This window comes from Anopheles coluzzii, chromosome 2, assembly GCF_943734685.1.
Source record: "Anopheles coluzzii chromosome 2, AcolN3, whole genome shotgun sequence".
In the NCBI taxonomy this organism is placed as follows: domain Eukaryota; kingdom Metazoa; phylum Arthropoda; class Insecta; order Diptera; family Culicidae; genus Anopheles; species Anopheles coluzzii.
Window position 1 is genome coordinate 37,171,894 of NC_064670.1, and position 12,277 is coordinate 37,184,170.

At 47.7% G+C, this 12,277-nt stretch overlaps 1 protein-coding gene across 4 annotated transcripts in view; it reads left to right on the forward strand.

The window, feature by feature from the left end:
* The window catches only part of LOC120953524 (protein roadkill), a 71,333-nt gene that overhangs the window by 33,407 nt on the left and 25,649 nt on the right, over positions 1–12,277 (forward strand). The gene's annotated exons all lie outside the window — the stretch shown is intronic.

Consider the following 12,277-nt stretch of genomic DNA (forward strand, 5'->3'; position numbering starts at 1 on the left):
TCTCCGGAATGGCGCCCTTTCCAAAACGGCGTGGGAATCGACGGGCGAACCGATAGATCGTTTACAGCGCTGCGCTTTACACCAGCAGCATCTTTTCAGTTTTCTCCATCGGTTTGGCGGGCGATAAGATTGATGGCAGCTGCTCGCATCGGGAAGGGAAAGGTGTGAGAAAGTCGTCACCGTTTAAAGGCGAACTCCTCGATTACAGCGATTCACTGTGCGTGGTTTATCATGTGTGATCGTTTGAAATGCTCTCAGGGGATGAACATAACGTCCGTTTAAATCAATCTTCAAGCAGAGCATTTTGCACCAAATGATTCAAAACAACACACACACAAAAACCTGCTTCAATTGAACTGCGTGATCTAGCAAACGAAACCCTTCCCTACTGTCGCCGCAGTGTGTGTGTGTAAAGGAGAACGGCTCGCTGCGCCGGAAAGTAAACCAGAACGCAGCCACCTCACGTTACGGGCGCGGGTAAATGAAACGGAACGCGGCACTCGGCATCTCGCCGCAGCTTTCGCACACCGATGTGCTGGGGCCCGGTGGCTGCGAAAGCGTCAAGAGAAATGTCTGGCTTTTTAAAACTGGCACCTATTCGTTCGAACGCAAAAACACCGCACGGCACGGTCCTCGGCGAAATTAATCGACCCAGAGGAGGCACCAGCCGGACCAATCGGAGCAATAATCTGCAACAGATCTGAGTGCACCTGGGTCACGATTTGAAAGTTACACCTTTTGGGGCTTTCTATGCGATTGGAGAGGATGAAAGTATAGAAGGGGCGGCAACTGACAGAGGCAGGGGCAAATGCGGTCACGTTGTGTCACTGGTGTGAATAAGGTAATTGTAAAGAACAAATAATCACTTTTGTCGTACGATGAAGTCTTCTTTTCTTTCGATTTTTCTGATACAAAATAATGCTTGTCTTCTCTTTCAATTATTCAAAATTATCCTACCATGATAATCCCATGAGATGCAACAGACATTTAACCTCCCACCGAAAGTGGTCCATGGTTATGCTGTCACCCCACCCACCCGAATCTGCCGAATGTGATAATAGAAAAAAAAACCCCGCGGCTCGTAGTTTCACGCTGACCAAAACTGAATTTCACTTAGCGTGCGACATCATTTCTTCATTATCGTTCATTAGAGGCCGGCGCGAAGACGGCAGGCGTGCACACCACCAGCCAGTCCGCGGGCGTTTTGACCTTAAATTTCAACTCTGGTTCGCTTCTTCGGTTTTCTACGTTTGCTTTTAATCAATTCCTTGACATACACACCCTCCCAAGCCACCGTCACGAGCGCCGGCAGTCCGTGCGTTGGTGACCGTATCGCATAAGGGGGAAGAAGAATCCAATCGCCCCTTACCCGCCCCATATAAAGCGCGTGTGTGGTTGAGGAGCGAAAAAAACGCAATACCAGTAGCAACCACAATCTTCTCACACAACCAAACCCCCTCCCTCCTTCAATCCAAGCAAAAAACGACGATCCCCACACGGCCACAGAAGACGTTTGTTTTATCACTTCTATTAACGAAACTAGATCACCTACATAAACGGGGGCTGCGTCAACGGGAGCGCGAGCGATAGCAAATGAAATGAAAGCAAGAAGATGAAGAAGAAGGGAAACGATACGGCCTGCCACTTTTGTCGTTGCCCCTTTCGCAATCCGGGGGGTGGGGGCCCTCAGTGGTCCCCGTTTTGGCGCTTTGAACGCCAAGAAAGCCGGTCACTCGCAGCCTCGTCCCAGCACCTTGTTTGTGCGCTACGAAAGCAAATAAATGTGTTTGCTCGTCTGTGTTTTTCACTCGCCGTATTTTATTATCAAAACGAAAAAGCGTTTTGCCAAGACAAAAATGGCAAATACAAACGAAAAAAACACACACACACGCGCGAGAAGACAATTTTCATTTTCGCTAACATTCCGGGTGCGATACACAAAACGGTTGCAGATTGCAGATGCCGTTTTTAAGAGGCCATAACAACGCCGTTTCATTTCACATCGTTGTCCCCCCCCCCCCCCCCCCCCTCCCCCTCCTGGTATGAGCGGCCACCGATAGGGCACGAGAGCATCATTTCGAGCAATTGATAGCGTCCTCCGGAATCTCGCGCTAGGAGATCTTCGGGGTGCGAGAGAGGGAGAGAGCGGGACAGAGAGAGGGCTAGTTAAAATGAGGTCTGGCCGAATTTTCCGAAGGTCGACGGCAGCTGAGTGTGTGTAAGAAGATTCGACACTACTTACACACGGGGTGCGCGGGCCATAAAGTGCACGGAACGCGAAAACGGGTGGGAAAATAGGTCGCCCGGCAGTGGGGCCCGAGCGCGACGTGTGCTAATAAAAACGGGAGATGTATTTCATCGGCAGTGTCCGCCTTTGCTGGGGTTATGTGTTGATTTTCTTTTCATTTTTTGTTGTTGTTGTTTCCCACTCCGATAGCTAAACATCACACAAGTTAGCACACAGCGATCGCGATTGATCAATGTTTGTGTCTAAATGCTCACACGATCACGTTCGCGAGCAAATTGATAGCCGACGTCGGTTTTCCAGCCAATCCAGTAAACACACCATGAAGATTGCATTCCAGTTTTGCTTTCCAATGTGTTGATTTGTGTTTTAGGCGATCTTTAACGATTGATTTAAACAGAATCACAAATTATTAGAAACAGTATCACACATTGAAAAGTGGTCGCTTCACTTGCTTTCCTTTGGTTTGGTATAAATCCTCTGCATCAATATTGATTGCAAGATGTGTAGGCGGGCGTGATGAAATGGAAATTCATCTCTTTCACTTTCTTGGGCTAATTATGGGCCGGTTGCCGATGGGATTGTATCCGAACAAATTGTTCTCGGATCCATTTGCAACACTTTCCCGCTATCAATTATCGCCCTCCTCTCCGGGGGAACCTTTCATTGTAGCGTTTGCTGCATCTTTTCATCTCCACAGCGTTAGCAGCACCATTCGCTTTTGCAATTGGCGCTTTGCTTTCATGTATCCTATACATGCAGTTTGCCGTACTGGCTGCTCTATTAGCGATATTTATTAATTTTTATCTGCGATTCATTCCAATACGAATTACTTATACCTATACCGATCGCGCTACTTCGATTCATTTTTAACATACTTTCAATTTGTTTCTGTTCTTGCAGGTAAGAATGATGCCAAAACGGTGGAAACGATAAACGATGTAGAAACGAAGAAACAGTGAGTAGCAATTAAGCATCGCTTTGATTGGCGCATTGGCGCCTGCAGAAGCCTGTGCTGTTGCTAGCTACCGCTAGATGGCGCCAACGGGACGATTTCTTCAAAGTGATTTTAATTGGGAAGAAGCCCTACAAACAACGAAAAAAGCGGACCGAAGTTTAGTGTCGGACAATTATTTTATAATGCATAATGATAGGAAACGGACCAACGCGCATCCACTGATCGTTCAAGGCGATCGTTTTAAAAGCTAATAATCCGTTTTGTATTTGGCATACCGCAACACGGCGCTCAGATCGCTTCCCGCGGTGCCCATAATAACCCTTTTTCCAGCGTTTTCTTTTTTTTTTCTCCCCCCGCGGCGGGGTGGGAGGGCTATGTTTCTTCCCAGAATCGTACAGCAAACGTACGTCGGGTCCGTTTCGTTCTAAATGAGCTGCAACGAGTTATAACTTTTGATCGTAAAACGCTTCTGCCCCATCTCACATCATCATCATCGTCGCCGTGGCTCAAACGTTCGCTTTTACCCGAAACACACCCCGTTCCAGGTATTCTAGGTTAGCAATTCGGGTTTTACTACCGTTTTCTTTAATTTATTTATTTTTTCTTCTTTGCCCTCCTCCTCGTCCTCCTGCTTCGCTGGCCTCTGTCGAGCCCCCTGCTGCCAAGTGGTTCGGCCTAGCGATAGAATCGATCTCGAGGCCGATGCATTTTTAGCAACCGTTGTCCGCTGTGGCTGCTGGCTGATCCGAACTCCTAGCCCAGGCCCGTTCCCCGACCGATCGGTGGTGGTTGGTCGAGGTAATTTTGTGGTTTGCTTGTTTTGCTGGACGTCCCTTTTCTGCCCAGCGTGTGTGTGATCGTTTGTTGCTCATCCATTTTATTATCCCTCTGTGTGTTGACTGGTGTTTGGCCTCAACAGAATCAGCAAGAGCCATCCCGAATGGATCGGTCGTTTCGCTAATGGGTTTTTACTGTGCCCGGGCGAGGAAGCCCCGTCGGTGGGGTCTCCGGAAGGTGTGCTCTTCTGGACCTCCGGACAATTATACACACACACACAAGCATACATTCCTGGTTTTCATTTCTATCTTGCTGGCCCTGCTGCTTTCTTCAAGGTTGGTTTTGATGGATTCAACACCGTACAGCAGCATATAGACACGGACGACGATGTAAAGGTGTACCGGAAAGAAGCGTATCAAACCGTTGTCATCATTCCAGACCTCCCGCACTACAAGCGATCGAGATCTCGGTGTGTTGTGTGCGTGGTACGATCGATTGAGAGTGAGAGAGCAAACAGAGGGACAACATAATCCGACCCGGTCGCAGGATACCCGATCGCTGAACGTCGCGGGCGCGCGCGGGATCGAGAGCGGGTGGTCGAGGTTGGCATCTGTGAAGATTTATTACGTTTCCCACTATTCTTCCGATATGCTTTATGTTGGTACTTGTGGATATGATTTAACGCATAAAAAGCTATGTTATGGCATAGAACCCATTAATGCGCATCGCTTTACCATCAAACTGTAGGTGAAATCATTACCAAACGCTTAAACGCTGTATTTCCATTAAAACACATTTAATGTGTCCCCGGTCCACACAGCTCTGCGCCCCACCGAGCGATACCTCCCCGAAGGTCTGCCCCGGGCAAGGTTCATGCACACACACACAAATACAAACAACAAAACTCGCAGCGTGACGGAATACCGTATCGTACGGCTTCGTACCAGTGTTTGCTTCGGAAACGGGGGAAGATAGAGAGAAGATAGAAGGCAAATTCGTTCGACATGTGTGATCGCCACCGAAGCAGCTCAAGCGTATTGAATGTGCGTGTGCTGCCTGGCGATGATCCCGATGTGTGCGGGGCGCTGTGTGTGGCATCTTGGGCGACCAGGTCAGAAAACCCCAGCGAGCGAGCGATACCTACTTCTGCTTTGGACGATCCTTTGGTGGTTCGTTCCACCTTCTGTGCCGGACTATGGTATTTATGACGATTCAAACTGGAAGAAAATTTTAATTATTCCAGTATGATTATATTTACACACTGGTAATATGTGTATTTGTGCTTCTACCATTCTACCTCAGTGACGGGTATTTGTTAGAAAATTATTTAAAAAAACGCATTAACCACAAGCTTAACTATATGCAGTAGTAATTGCATCTTTGCCAACGACGACTATCCCACCGTGCCGACAGGGCCTGTCAAAACGTAGCTAAATCTGTCATCCTCCCTGTTTCGGATTCCATGTTTCTTCTCATCTGCTGCCCTTTTCCATCCTTTTTTTTTCTACCACACACGGCAGTGTTCTCTCTTTCGCTCTCTCTATCTCTTGCTCGCCTCTTACCCAGACGCGTTTCCATCTCTCCCGGAAGAGAGCTGTGCACTTTCTTTGGCCTCCGCTCGTTTGCATTGTTTTGCTGTTGCTCTGCGCTGATGCACCACGGCGATCCTTCGATCCTCGGACGCGATCCTCGAGCACATCTGACGCGCCCACTCGCAGTCGCGTCGCGTACCGTCTCAGAGTAGGGAATCGTACCCGGGAGTCAGTGTGTGCATTACCACGCTGCGGCTGTGTGGTGTAATTGCCGATCGCATTCATACTTTTGGCACCGTAACCACGCGCGTCTTATCATTAGCCCTTTCGTGTTCGTACTCGTAGCGTGTGTGCGTTGATTTGTTACCGCGTGAATACTGCGTGCGTAGATGCGTGTGTGGCGGCGATCTTCCGCATATGCACTAAAATAGTGAAGCGTACACACGTACACTTTTCGCAAATAGTGCAGCTTTCCTGCGGTATGAGCTGAGGTCGTTTCGGTGGTGTTGTCTGTTTGGTTTGTTTGTGTCACTGCGCCTGATGTGGTGTGTGTGTGTGGCTGCTTTGTGAATGAAATAAAAGAAGAAAAAACCGTCAACCTCTAGCAAATAAAACCTCCAAACGAGTAAAACACTGCGAGTGTGCGAAAGCGTTATTGTACTACGTGACACTGCTGTGTTGAAAAGGCCACACTTTCATTCCCCGGCAGGCCTGTTTGTGTTTAACCAAGTCCTTAAGAAGCCCCAAAATAGTGTGTCGGTGTATGTGACGGTTTTGTTTTTTTTTTTTCAAACCGCAAAAATCTTCCACCAGTTTGATGTCCCCGAGCGGAGACAGCTCGCAGTGTTTTTGTACACGTCAAAACAACACGGCTCGCGCAACCATATTATCCACCCTTGTGCAGTGCTTTGATATGATACTACCACGAAAAATAAAAGCGACACAACCATGAGGGTGTGAGGCAATGCCCAGTGAATTGTGAGATTTATAGCAATACGAAAAAAAAACAGCAACAAAAAATTACATATATGTACACAACCGCACCGGTCGTGGTGGGGTCCGCAAGAAACAGTCCACAGCAGTTCTCGGTGGCACGGTGGATCGGATTTCAGCAACAGTGCGTCCCGAACGTTCCCCTGCACCACCACCACCACGGTTGGTGCGATAGGAGGATGGCCGAGGTGCAGGCAATGGATTTTTTGCTCGTACATCCATTCAGGTAAATTTCTTATCCTGATTTTTGTCCCATTATGCCTGTTTTGTTTTGCAAAAGCAACTGTAGACAAAAGTAGAATAATTTGAATTTGATTTAGCAAAAAAAAAGGCTCAAAACTCGTTTGTATGCATGCATCTCCCCCATATCTTCGCTTCTTAAAACTCGCACGGACACGTGTGTTCATGCTTACATGCTCTATCGTGCAAACAACATCAATGACCCGTCGACGTTATTCGAAGGTGCAGTGGACAATGAAACAGAGATGATCCTTTCAGCTGCTGGAGAATGTCGGTTCCCGTGTGCCCTCGGTTTTCGGCGAAGGATCTTAATCCAGCGGTGAATACCTCGATTCACAATGTGAATTTTGGTTCTCTTCACTCTTGAAATATGATTCACGTTCTTCCTGCTCCGCCCTCATACAGTAGCACTAGCTCGTTAGCTTTACCATCAAAACAAGACACACATACACACATACACACACACACACACACACACACACACACACACACACACACACACACACACACACACACACACACACACACACACACACACACACACACACACACACACACACACACACACACACACACACACACACACACACACACACACACACACACACACACACACACACACACGCATATTTTCTTACTTCAAACACTGTACGGACATCAATATTGTGCAGACGAGGTCACATTTGCAAAAGGGATTAATGCATCGTGTCCTTCGCCAACTGTCCCGTCTTGCCTTGCTTTCGCTCGCTCGTCGCATTCCGGGCGAAAAAAGGGACACGGTGGGCTGGCAGGATATTAATCCATCCCATGCTGTGTCCCGCAGAGCATTTGATGCGTAGGTTGCCAGGTGCGCACAATGCATTCCCTTTATTGGGCTGACGTCTTTGAGGCGTTGGACGTTGAAAGCACACATTGTGGTGGGAAGTTTTTTGTCGGTGCGTTTTGTATTGATTGGCAAAACGCAGTAAATGTAAAGTTTGAAGAATGGATTTTTCATAACCTGACATGTAGCATTATTGGTGAAGTAATATAAATATAAGCTTGCCTATTGTTTGGGAATAACAATTTGCGTACTGCTGAACATAGAATGCTGCAGAACGTTTCAGGTTCTGACTGTTACGACCTCACCAGTTGTGGAAATAACGTCCTGTTGTAAAGAATTACAATGCCCTATTCCTTCACGGTCATCTTAAACAAACCGTCTCCTTAAACAAAACGACTCGCATCCTCCATTCTATCCACTTTGCCCTTTGTATATTCCCGGTAAGCCTCGGTAAGCAAGCCGTCTTTTGCTTGTTCACGGCATCGTTTGTAGAATAAGGGTTGTTGTGGAAAGTTTTGGATTCGAAATAACAATTCCCATTACACCTCAAACGCTGTTCGTGGTGGGCCCACGGCTCAAGGAAGACCTGCTGCAAACGCCCCTCAAGACCGTGCATAAACCACTATTTGAACTATTGTCCCCTTTTCGTTACCTTCTCATCCTGTGGCCCCGCCCGGCGGGCAACAACATCAGTATACTTTTGTTGGTTCGAAAAAAAGGTACCCCTTTTACTCTCGCCGCTGTTTATGCATTTGTGCATGTGTATGTGTGGGTCTATATGTTTATGATGAGGGCACAACTGCCTGCCGCCATCGACTGATCGAGGGTGATGCACGTCAGCGCGAGAGAGTGTCTTGCTCGGATGGAAAAAGTTGATATTTCCCACGCATCATCAGCGCACATCAGGGCGAGCACAGGGCACGGCATTGTCTGGTCCCATCTCGTCGGGCGCGCGCGAAATAGGGAAGAGGTTGATGATTATGTTTTGCAGTTTCGTGTTCGCTTACGAAGCGTGGAAGCTGCCTGCACACAGCACCACATCATGCGCACGGAAGAGGGTGCACGCATCTACTGTCGTAGCCGCAGAGGACGAATCGATTCTTGACGTTGCCAATGCAAACACTCACACCGACGACTACTATGCGGACGTGTTAGGCCGCTTTTCCCCCCCGCGTGTAGACTCGACGGTGTTGACTTTGGAGGGTTGCGTTCTGGGATTGTTGTTACTGAAGGCAGCAAACAGGATTAAACGTGGGATCTCCCTATTCGGCCGGAATGGTTCGGAGGTAATCAGAATGCATGCTGCCCCCTTTTCGGTCGCATTCTTCGGTCAGGGCTCTTGTTTGAGCAATCCGTCTCAATGGCAATATTGAATGATGAACAAGCTCTATACAATTCAGATCGTTGAGAACGTGTTTTTAGAGGGTGATTATGAATTACCCTCGCTGTTAGATGCACAAAGCATAGACACGAATGTCCTCATCCTATAAAAAGGTCTCAGTATAATGTAAAAATAATATTAAAAAATACAAAATCATTCTGCAGTCAGAAACAGCTGTTTAAAATTCTTCTAGCACCTTTGTTTTATTTTCAAATCGTTTTTTTTTTTTGGTTTTCGTTCTCCGGTACAACCACCTAAAGTCACTTTTTCGTGTCCCAATTTGTTCAGCATAAAATTACAAATAAACGATACTTTGAGCACGTTGCCTAAAATGCCCCTCAATCTTATCAGTGAATATTTGCTCTTGGTTGCCTACTTTGTATAAAATGGATGACAAATGGCTGGATTTAGCTGAATTTTGATAAGCTACATCAGTACTCTGTACAGCATAGTACAGAAACCTCGAGTATGAATAACGAACGGTTGACATTCAAAAGCAAATCAGAGAGAACAATCAACACAAATAGAGCTAGACGAAGAAACCATTCAAACATTTGCGATGCTACTTAAACGCGAATCAACGTACGATACGAACAATTGTTAGAAAAGAGTTTTGGAACATCTTTTTATTCAAATGTTTGTGAAAAAAGCTCTTCAAAATTAAGACAATAAAATGGCTCTGAAACGTTTACGACACTTAATCATTGAAATAAATAACTTAAAGACAAGATCAATTGAGTATTTTTTGTTCAAATGTGTGTTGTGGCCTCTCACTAAATAACGATTATTATAGTAATTACCGTTAAGCCTGTTAGATAGTGGCGACTGAAACAGCGTGTACCACCTGTCAAACAGTAGCTTCTCTCGCGACTTAACCGCATTGCTAATACAGCAACCGCTACGGAAAAAAGCTAATCGATGACGCAGAAGAAGCAGACACGTTGCGTAGATTTTTTGTTGTTGTTTCTGCGTCGCTTCTTTTCGCCGGCGCTGCGTTTTCGGGTGTGCACGACGACGTCCTTCGGACCGTTTGTTGTCCTCTCGACCTCGCCAAGAACCACCAAACCGGCCCTACTCCCAGCCCACCCCCCTTCACCCTCCTCGAAAAACAGGCTCGTGCGTGTGAGTATGTATATTAGACGATGATTGTTGTCGCAGATCCATAACAAGTTTCATCAGCACAGGAACAGCAGTGATAAAGGAAACGGAGGAAAAAGAACAACTAGAGATGACCCTGAGTGCGCCATATGCATGTAACCGTAATATACACACATACACACAAGCAAACGGACAATCATACACGTGGTGTCTACGCACCGTGATGTAAGGGGAAGGGGGGTCACACACACGCAGTGTCCTATGGAAGTTCACTCGCACCCAACTGTTTTCCTACAAGAATGAACAAGAAACGGTTTGTCTAGCTTGGTTTAATGATCGAATTCGTTGCTAGTGGTGGTTGGGAGGGAGGGGGAAGGGTCCAAGCGTACCGAATTTAGCTCCCCGAAGGTCGTCTCCCCAGCAGCTACTGGGGTGGCCAAAACCAGGGGCAGCTGCGGAGCGGTGAAGGAAGCTGTCACGCCATATTGTTATTAGGGGTAGGCGAACGGGGGTGTGTCTTATCAATTGCTGGATTTTTGCACTCTCGCACTCGCTGTACCGTTTCATGGTGGAGAGGGGGGGGCTTTGGCGTTTTTAGCTTTGAGCGAACGCACACACATGCTCGCTGGTAGCAGACAGAAGAATATAAATCGAACGTTTCGCCACCGTTAGGAGGGTTGTGGGCGAGCGGCTGGGGACGGGGGGGGGGGGGAGGTGAATTGCCAGCGCGCAGATATGTATGTGCTCATGATGTCAGCTTGCTGTCCTCCTCCTGTGCCGTTCCCGTGCCGTTGCCGTTTCACAGTACGGGTCGTTCGCTGCCCTTATCCCCAAGGTTCGTCGTTCGCTGACACTTCCAACGTCATCGCCATGCCAACCAGCAGCAGCAGCAGCAGCCTTCGATCCACTTGTTAGCAGTCGCTTGCTCTTTCGCACGCATTTTTCGATGGGCAGTGCAGCACTCACTCTCGCGAGTTGCCCTGCACGATGAGTTCTTTCGTTCGTTCGTTCGCTCTCTCTCTCTCTCTCGTGCGAGCAACAGCGTTTTTGTTGTTGTTGCTTTGTTGCTGTAATGTTGAAGAGCGATCGCATTTTCCAAGGTGTGTGCTCTCGTGTTCTCGTTCACTTCCGTCCTTCAGCGTTAGGTTCCGTACTGGGTCTCGCTCGCACCGCCGCATCGTCGGCCGGGTGCCGTCCCGCTCGCATTCGATCGAACGGTTTTCGAGTGGTGTCGCGCTCTCCGGGATAAGGCGCAAGCGAGATGAAAAATGAGAATAGGGTGTGCTGTTCCGTCTGACGTTTGCATGGTAATTGAACAGAATTTACAACATTGACCTCATCGCTTTAGAAGTGCACGGGGAAGGGAGAGAGCGGGGATGGAGTTCTCTTTTTTTTTTGTTTAATGGAACAACAATCAAATCGAACCCTATTTACTGTTCGGCACAAGGTTTACGGTTGACAGTCGAACAGCTTTTGCAGGTACATCTAGTAAATCGTCAACATGGCCGTCATCATCATCGGTCGAATTTTGCTTCCTTGCTGCTGCGGAGGATCACCCCGCTCACGTAACACACATTTTTTTCACGGGCTTTGCCTACCGTTCTCATCTTTCATCTCTGTCTGCACGGTCTGCGTGGGGCTCTGCTGATAGATAAAGTCGTGAACTGTTACTGAACGACCTTAGAACAATACACAGGCGGGGAAGTTGTCCAAACATTAACCTTCCCAGTGCCCCGCAGCAAACACGCACACAAACCACCAACAAGGGTCCCTTCGTCCCCGAGTGCCGTGTGGGTGACACTTTGATCCCCGGGGGCTGTTACGCTGGAAAATATGCCAACCTTCTGGAGTGTAGCGTATCGGAAAGTTATTAGAATGTAATTTATTTACGCATTCGGGAGCTAGGGACGGCCACAGCGGAGCGACGGCGAAGGCACGAGAGTGTGTGAGTGCAATGTGGAGCAGTGTTTGATTTAGTGGTCGCATGGTACCGACCATTAATGGGTTTATGGACCGTGTGTCGTAATCCAAGGTCACAGGTAACGTTTGCCATGAAAATCGGGGGGTGCTTGGAGCGAGACGCGTCACATGCTAAACAACAGGTCAATGGCATTTCGGAATTATGGTTCATCCTTGGTTGTGTTGTGATAGCATGGTTAACGATTAACGTTCAAATCTTGTCTGGTTATCTGTTTAACAACTGCGCTATCTAAAAACATTTGGAATAGCA